The sequence below is a fragment of the Rhyacophila brunnea genome, unplaced genomic scaffold, assembly GCF_057557595.1.
Source record: "Rhyacophila brunnea isolate RB1 unplaced genomic scaffold, BYU_Rbru_1.0 scaffold_9, whole genome shotgun sequence".
Taxonomy (NCBI): domain Eukaryota; kingdom Metazoa; phylum Arthropoda; class Insecta; order Trichoptera; family Rhyacophilidae; genus Rhyacophila; species Rhyacophila brunnea.
Window position 1 is genome coordinate 9,370,987 of NW_028233361.1, and position 9,866 is coordinate 9,380,852.

Consider the following 9,866-nt stretch of genomic DNA (forward strand, 5'->3'; position numbering starts at 1 on the left):
ATGATAATTTATCGTGTCAATTATATAAATACATTTTGATGAATATTGCTTTATTATTATTTCACCTCTATAGGATTCAGTCAATATATTGTATTTTAGCAGCACATAACTTATATTATTATTCATTTTCAAAAAACTAAACAGATGTGCTTTCTTAATACCAAAAATTCTGGTATTTTGGATTTTTAAAACAGGTATTTCAATATTGATAAATACTGGAATACCGGTTTTAAATACCGTTTTTTAAATATCAGTTTTTAATTACCGGTATTGCAATCCCTAATTACAATGTATTTACGTCAAAAATATAATATATTAAATAATATATCCTGTAGGTATATTATGTTAAAGTATATCTACTTTCCCTGGTTGTTGGAGCTTGAAAATGTCGCGTAAGATTAGTGTATAAAAAAGATTCGGTCTCTGAAATACCCAGCTTTTGCTAAGTAGCTATTCTGGCTGCACCGGCGAAATTATTTGAATTAATTAAAAAAAAAAAATTATACATGTGGATGGTCAGCTGACTAACGTTAAACATAGATATCGATCTGCTCAGTCAGCAGTTATCAACCTAATGGCATACACTGAGAATATTATATTATCTCGTTCAGTAGACGAACATTGTCATGTGGACTGTGGACACGATTTATAATATGGATATGTCAAAGGTTTTTGATCAAATTGATCATGATATACTACTTACTAACTTGGCTAGGCTAGGACTAGGCGGACTAGGCTACGACTAGGCGGATTCATTAATTTTATAATTGTTTTTAAATCCTACTTTTCCCATCGCTGTCACTATGTGGTTTGAATCAGGTGTTCCACAAGGATCAAATCTTGGGCCAATTATGTTCCTTATATTTGTCAATGATATAGTAAGTGCCATGGATGGAATAGAGTTCTTATTTTTTGCAGATGATTTCAAATAAAATTATAACCTCTAATTTGGAACGAGCTGTATTGTCACACATTGCAAAGAAATTTCGAAGTTGGTCAATAAATGCCAGGCTTATCTGGCACCATTAACGACGGGTGCGAGACTAATCAATGCGCTACCCAGAGACATGGAATTTTTCATTTATGTGCTGTGTTGTTTTGAAATTTTATTGTTTTACATTATCTATGTTTTTTTTCTATTCTCTTCTGACGTTAATTTTTATTCAACTTATATTATTACATAACCAGTTGTTTTTGAAGTTATACCTCTTTTGGGGCGTTTGGTAGAAAGTGAAATTGCGAGCTGCGCGCGCACACCGTTACGAAAGTGCGCGAAATTATGAAGTTAGCTGCAAATCGGTCATCAGTTTGATAGTATAATTATTCCGTTGCCTAGGCAATATTATTGTCGGACGTTTGCAATTCCTTGCGTAAAAAAACGATTAAACGTCAGAGTGAGAGTTGTTACTTTAAAAATAAAAACAACGAGAAATGATTATATAATTTAGTAATATAAGTTAAAGTGTATAGAAATAAACCAACGGCGCTCCAATAAGCGGCCCTTTTTCTTGAGTGTGTAATTTAAGAAGATAATTAAGATCTAGGGTATCACAAGTTTTGTTTTTGTTTTCTTACGCCAAAGAAGTATAACTTCTAACGCGCGTACATAAGTACACACACCGATTTTAACATTTACTCGTAATCTCCTACGCAAAAGCGTTACGAAAAATAGACGTAGAATAACTACAGACGCGCAGCCTACCCGCGCCCCACCCCGATTACTTACGCGCGCCGATTATTTTCATTTTACGTTCAGTAGCGGCAGTAGCATACATTCTGTGCAACGTATTGTTCGTCTGTTATTATTACTTCTTTAGTTTTATTATTGTAATTACATAATTTTCAGAAAAGTAAAATTGTTTGAATCCTTTGGATTCGGTTACTTTGACAAATAATTTTTCTTTCGAATTTGGACAACCAGAATTCAGAGAATCAGTAGGCAAAGCATGTTCCATCTTTAATAATTTTAGCCATCAGGGTTTAAGTAACCATCATCTGAGGGGCCCAGGGGGGCGGAACCCCCGCGAGACGCAAAGCGCCGAATTTTACAGATACATACTATTTTTCTATTCTATTCTGAGGTTCATTTTTATTTAACTTTCATAATTACATAATATAACTAGTAATTTTTAAATTTAATAATTGTCATGTTGTGAAAGTTCTGAATTCTGATACTGTTATGTAGATAATGTAAATAAATAAATAAATAAAAATAATATAACATGTTTGACAACAGTACGTAGGTATAACGCAACTCACTTTACCTGCATTTCAGTTCACCTGCTTTCCTATGCTCGGTTCATTCGAATCAAAAGATTTCAAAGTTCACAGAGCAAGTACTCTGAGAGGTTAACTGCGCGAACGCTGGATCTAGAGAGGTATCCATTGATTTATGACTTCCCATCGAGACATAAATAATGCCGTTTAATAACATCGTTCTTTTCACGTACAAATAAGGTGGGAGATTTAGCGTGATAGATTGTAGACAGGCGCGATTGTATCGTTATTATTAGGGCCTTCACTCTGGAAATGGCATCGGATAAAAAAATTGACTGTCACTGTAGTTTATTATAATTTGGAACATAAAAATCTATTCCTCAGCTTAGTTATTACTTCTAACACTAATTTATTCTACTAACTTATCTTCAATGATTCTTCACTATTCTGATTTCTTCTGGTAAAACAAGTCAATAAAGTACACATTTCAGTATAAGAGCATAAGTACTTAAGCATATTTCACAGTCTCATTGGAGCAATATTATTTTTAAACAGAAAAATAAACATAATGTTACCAGCACAGAACAGATAATAAATAGACTACCGATAGGCTACATTCAATACGCCGCATCTTGATGCAGGGTTTTGAATGTGTGAGTGCCCTACAAAATTTAAGCACGCATTATGCACGTGCAATAGTGTGTGTAATACACCAACATTAAATAAGCGTAAATGCATAAACCGAGAGCAGTTTTCAGTATTCGACGTAAAACATATTCTAGACACGTGTGTAAGTTTAACCCGGATTCCTCCTTACTCGAGACGGTTACCTGCTATCGCCTTACCCGTTATGTATTATTTCCGAGTGGTTACCAGATTAGAATATAGGCCCATTTTTGTCGCTGTGTCACAAAATCCGCTTTAGAGATTTCTATTATATTTTATAAAAAATCACAAAACACAGTTTTCACTTCACACCTACAACATCAGTATATCAAATTTTATTTTCTTCAATAACTTAAGACGATCTTTGACAAATACCCTAATTCGCAAGGAAATATAATAGAATTTATAAAAAGGGGGGTTTTGAGACTGAATTATTTACACGGCCTTTTAATAAAATGGAGAGCATTTGTAGCGACATCTGTCAGCATAATAATGAAGGTAAATAATGTAATATCTCTTCATTGATTCTATTAATAAGCTTATTATAGGTATGCCCATAAACGCCGTCTGTGGTTCCATTGTTATGTAGGTATGTATGCCCCGTGTTTCTACATTTACTACGGCGGAAGGGTCGACAGGCGAGCGTGGAGTTGAACGCAAAGTTTCGTTGTTCATGTCGGTACAGACAATAACTCCTAATTATTATATTGAAAAGTACAATACGGCCCTTAATTATTCTGAAAAGGAGACTCCCCTGTTCAAAGTTTAAATGACAAATTACATTATATTATATTTGTCTTGATTTATCAGTCTGTAACGTAATGCAGTACGCATATACACACACACACTCTTTCTGCACCAGAGCAATTGCATTACGCTGCATAGTAATTATGCAAACGAGGCCCGCGTGGTAGCTCTGTCTTGCAACCGTCACCGACTTAGATACCTAGAGTCCGTATTCTTTATGCTGGCGTGCGGTTCCCCCCCCCCCCCCCCTCCGCCACCATAAAGTATACGGACTCTATATTATTATATAAATCGTCGCGTTCTTTAGCTATTAAAATTGTTATTTTTCTTGTGATATTATTGTTAATTAAATAGTACTACCTGTATGACACTACCACCTGGTATTTTACAACGTTTTTATTAACTCGTATTCTTGTTTGTCCGGTGGTTGTTTGTCCAGTACAAATCTTGCAATCGATTTTTAACTAACTTCCCGACTAGCTAGACATTTGAAACTTTTAGAATATATCAGAACACGATGCCAATGCATTTTTTTTAATAAGTTTAGCCATCTTTAAGCAGAATTGAATTCATGTTCAGTTAATTCTATTTTGTATGGAAAGTTATTTCAGAAAAATCCGTAAAAAGTAAAAGACTATTATCGGTTGCTAAGGGAGTGGTCCTAGCAACTAAATTATTAATAAATATACGTGCGTTACTATGGAAATCAAAATGAAATGTCAAAATGATATTTCAGTATTCTGTATTTGTTTGTTTATTATTTACTTCGTATCATGTACAAGTTTGAGCATATTGAGCATAATAATTCAACAGAAAATTTAAAAACGTTGTATATAAAAAGTTTTTTTTATCTTGTATTTTTTTAATATATAATAATAATAAAAAATTTTTGGAAATCCTTCAAGATCTACGCTGATAATAAATCGAAATTATTAAAAAATAGATGTATGAACGTTATGAACCGGACTTTTTTCTCAAAAAATAAAAGTTGAAGATTTATTTGATACGCGCAATTCATGAAACATCTGGTGGGATGCGATGATTAATTTATTAACTTTTCTTTATTTTCGATGTTTCTTTCAAAATATGGTTACAGAAACTGTAGGGCGGTGGAACAGATATCTCCGTGAGATCGCATATCAAGATATTAATGTGGGGACATCGCCTAAGATGGATAAGTCTCTCCTCTTCTAGTAATAATTATTGCTGTATTACATCGAAAGACCGACTGTGTCAGTTTTGAGTCGTTCAAACAAATCGCACATCTTTGGAAACCATTACGAAGATTGTTTATATTCCAAGCAAAGTCCAAGAAACTTGTTAGGTATTTCTTCAACTCAGCGGTTTTATTTAATTAAGGCGAACTACCAGAGGCACCTAGCGGAAAAATACTAAGCTTGCAATTTCAGACATTTTTTTGTTAATTTTCAATTTTAACTATAATAATTAATGTAGGTATCTGAAGAGATTAAAAAGAAAAATATTTTTTTATTTTAAGGCTATCCTACTTCAGTTGAGGCATGGTCTAAAAAGATCGTGGCTAGGCGATGCGCGGATTGTGCAAATGACGCGTGCCGAACGAAATATAATTTGTCATAAAAACTAAACATGCGTCCATTTAATGTTATGTTTATTGTTAATAATAGTGTATTCATTGACTTGTTTTCTTTTTTAAGTACATACGTAAAGTTTTTTTAGTCATCTTTACACGATTTAAGAATATTTTCATCCGACGCCATGACAAAACAAATCGACACCTCGACTGTCTGTCTCCAATTGGTGACTAGTAAGAAATTTCGTCGCACCTACTGTTGAAAATTATTTGCCGTTTCACTGAAGTACGCTCTTAAGTCATAGATAAAATTACAATTAAATTTTTTTTTATAAAATGTGAATCAGTAAAAGATCTTATCTTAATATTACACATTATGTTATGATCATACTTATTATTAAAATTTAATTTTAGTTTAAAGTTTTCAATATTGTGATGAGAAGGTTTTTGACTATATTTATTTAAAAAAACATCGATTTCTATAAAAATATAAATGTGTATAACTTGAAATACTTATTTTTGGCATAAAATAGTGAAAATCAAGGAAGTTAATACTGGCGATTTAGAATCACTCATATAATGGAGGCGGCTCTCGTGGTAAAATGCGTAAAGCGCTGGCCTTCCATCCGAGAGCTCCGGGTTCGATTCCCGATGATGACACAATAATGTATTAATGTGACTTTCTCAAAAAACTTAGTATTTTTACAACGTTTTTATTAGGTCCTATTCTTGTTTGTCCGGTGATTATTTGTCCAGTACAAATCTTGGAATCGATTTTTAACTAACTTCCCCACTAGCTAGATATTTAAAACCTTTAGAATATATCAGAACACGATGCCAATGCATTATTTTAATAATTTTTTCTTTAAGCAGAATTGAATTCATTTTCAGTTAATTCTGTTTTGTATGAAAAGTTATTTCAGATAAATCCGTAAAAAGTAAAAGACTATTATTGGTTGCTAAGGGGGTGGTCCTAGCAACTAAATTATTAATATATACGTGCGTTACTATGGAAATCAAAATGACATTTCAGTATTCAGTTTATTACAGTTTTGTTTTTTATTTACTTTATAACAAGTACAAGTTTGAACATATTGAGCATAATAATTCAACAGAAAATTTAAAAACGTTGTATATAAAAAGTTCTTTTTATCTTGTAATTATTGATTAATATTATTATAATATTATATAATTATTATTTGAATTTATTGATAATTAGTATTTATAAAGCTTTCATCAAATAGAGTGATGGTTAATATATATATTTACTACAAGTTTGCGGCCAAAACACTACGTCTTCATGGAAAACCTATCCGGTGATATTGTAGTAATTATTATATATGTAACATATGATTTTCATTTTTTATCGTCTGAGTAATAGTTTGAATTGTAACGTATGGTGTAATATAGTCATTTGCAATTTTAGTGGGCGACTCGCGACTAAACTTTGAATTATGAAGGTGTTATGATTTTGAAAATCACACGGCGTTGATAATTTTGATGCGTTTTTTTATGTTTATTGTCCCGCTATGTCGTGAATTTCAACACAATGAACAAATATGACTGCGTTATCGAGCCGCGATAACTTCAAAGAGAAGAAAATAGATTCATCTCAGGTGTAATATTAAAGAATACTAACACGGTTATGTTAATCTAATATACTTAAGAAATGTTATTTCTTATAATTATTATTATCGTATATTTATTTTCTTACCAAGATAATATTACATCTTCTACTCCAGGCATGTCAAACTTCAAGAAGGCTGTGATCTACTATCCAGAACCAAAACTGGCAGAGATCAACCACAATATCAAATCATCATTCTTCAACTTGAACAAACGTATTATATTAATTGACTGAGGACACTAATGCTTAAAAAACAACTTTTGTCCTTCACCTCAATTTCGCATTCATGCATTGACAAACTGTTCTCCTACTAGCAAAGAGCCTACTTCGTGACGGTAATCGGAGCTCCATCTTAGTTTGAAGCACGGGAATTCACATATATGCTCAATCTCTCATTTCTGCGTCAGGTCGAGAGTGAACTATAAATTAAGACGGCGGCCGCGACATAATTATTTTTCAAAATATACGTAATCTGCATCTCAATTCTCAATACGTAAAATTTACGTACTTTACCTCGCTTTCAAAGTTAACACGGTCTAAGAGAGGAGATGTGAAAAGATAGCACTTTTTCCGGTTAACTTATCGTAATAATTAACCGCCTGAATGCGTAAAGTGATAAATGCATATATTTAACACATATAGCTCTTTTTGGATGTTAAGTGCTATGTGGTGGCTGGCTAGATGGCAGCGACTTGCCTGCGCGGTATAGTTTGTGCAACAACACTTTTACAGCGCTCTTCCGTTTGCGCGAGCTACCGTTTTCCCGTCCATACACACGGGCTACCCGATACAAACCGGTTTGCGCAAATAAGCTTGGCGTGAAGCATGAGCGTCTAGCCGGTGCTTTATAATAGCTTCGCTAGATACTAAATTCACCTTTTAAATTAATTAAAAATAATTACAAGATAAAAAGAACTTTTAATATACAACGTTTTTAAATTTTCTCTTGAATCATATAAACTTGACTTTACTAGCTTAAACGATCAAAAAAAATTGTACTTGATAGAAATAATACTGAAATGTCATTAATATGTAAATATTAATGTAAATAATAAACAAACAAATACAGAATACTGAAATATCATTTTGACATTTCATTTTGATTTCCATAGTAACGCACGTATATATTAATAATTTAGTTGCTAGGACCCCAGACCCCTAGCAACCAATAATGCTGTCGAAATAACTTTTCATACAAAACAGAATTAACTGAAAATAAATTCAATTCTACTTAAATATGGCTAAAAGTATTAAAAAATGCGTTGGCATCGTGTTCTGATATATTCTAAAAGTTTCAAATGTCTAGCTAGTCGGAAAGTTAGTTGAAAATCGATTGCAAGATTTGTACTGGACAAAGAACCACCGGACAAATAAGAATACGAGCTAAGAAAAACGTTGTAATTAGACAATAAGAATTTGCGGTAGCAATTCTACTATGAATAATGTTTTAAATAAATACTAGTTTATTTATACATCATTCTCTTTCAATTATCTATTTCATCCTTATCGTTTATAAAAATCTCAAATTGAATATTAATTAGAAAAAAATGAATCGTCGTGTTTAGTATTTACTGATAAAAAAAATAATAGTATAAATAATGCAATGAATAGACGCCGAAGATTTTGTATGAAATAACAACTTTAGCCCGGAGCACTGTATCATCAAATCTCGTATAGATTATAAATTAAAAAATATTTCATTCAATTTAATTTGCATAATTGAGACTGGTGGGCGTAATAAATCTATCACTAAAATTGTTAAAAATGTTCTTGCCATATTAGTAAAAAATGCTCGTTTGTATTAGATGAATAATCATTATCATCAATTGCAGTCGATTTAGTGCTAAATGATAGCCTCGTCTTAGCTCGCAAGTATTATAATTTCAACTACCTACCATAGATTCAAGGTTTTACAGCAAATTTTATAACGAAAAAACAGGTCAGTTTTTAGACTCTATTTTTTTTCACAGAACAGATAATAAATAGAATTCCGATAGGCTATATACCAATACAGTAAATTTTGACGCAGGGTTTTGAACGTCGCATTATAGACGTGCAATAGTGTGTGTAATACATCAATATTAAATGAGCGTGAATGTATAAACCGAGAGCAGTTGTCAGTTTCGACGTATGACGTATTCTTGTGATCGGTTGCCTGCTTCTCCTTATCCATTAGGTATTTCAGTTCCCATTATTTCTGAGTTACTTGATTTTTTTTAGTGGGGACATGCTCGTCGTAGGTCAAAATTGAGTTTTTATTGTATTTTCAAACCATGATCCTGGACACTCCTTAAACGTTGTATATAATCTATTTATATAATTTTGAAGCCTTATTATCATTTATATTTATTTTAAACATTTAATGACTGCATAAAGTATTTTTGTTACATAAAATAGTATTCTTTTAAACCTCTCGCTCTAATGTTTTAGAATATAGTCATATTTCGGTACATGAATGTGCAGTGGTGATAAGATTTTTTACATTTATTAATTTTTAAACGCATTTATAAAACCATTAGTATAATTTATGACGAGATAATTTTAGTAAAATATTCACGATAAAAAATTAAATTGATAATCTCTGTGATCCCAAATTTGACAAGAATTAGGCATTTTATTATTCAAAAAATCGGTAAGATTAACACATTTGAAGATAATTCTAAAGATACTCATTATAAGCTATGTCTTTGACCATTCAAGTGTAATAAACATCTTACGAATAATGATTGCTTTATAATAATTATTGACCTAAGAATAAGGTAGTGTTTTTTTGAAATACGCCATTTCTTTTGGCATTCCCCAGTGGTTAAGCTACAACATACGGCCATAGCCATAAATTGACAAACTATAATTAAAGCAGGGAGTAAAATTATGTTAACGCGCGTATTTAATACTATTAGATAATGTTTATAAATTGAACAATGGTATGTAATTAGTTTGTTTGGTTTGTAAGAACCCCTCTTCGGGTGAATGCCTCCTCCAAAGTGTTAATCTCTAGCCTCTCTGGTTTCTTTCTCCATACCCGTTTGATTGCGTAGCTAAGTATTCGTCTTGTCT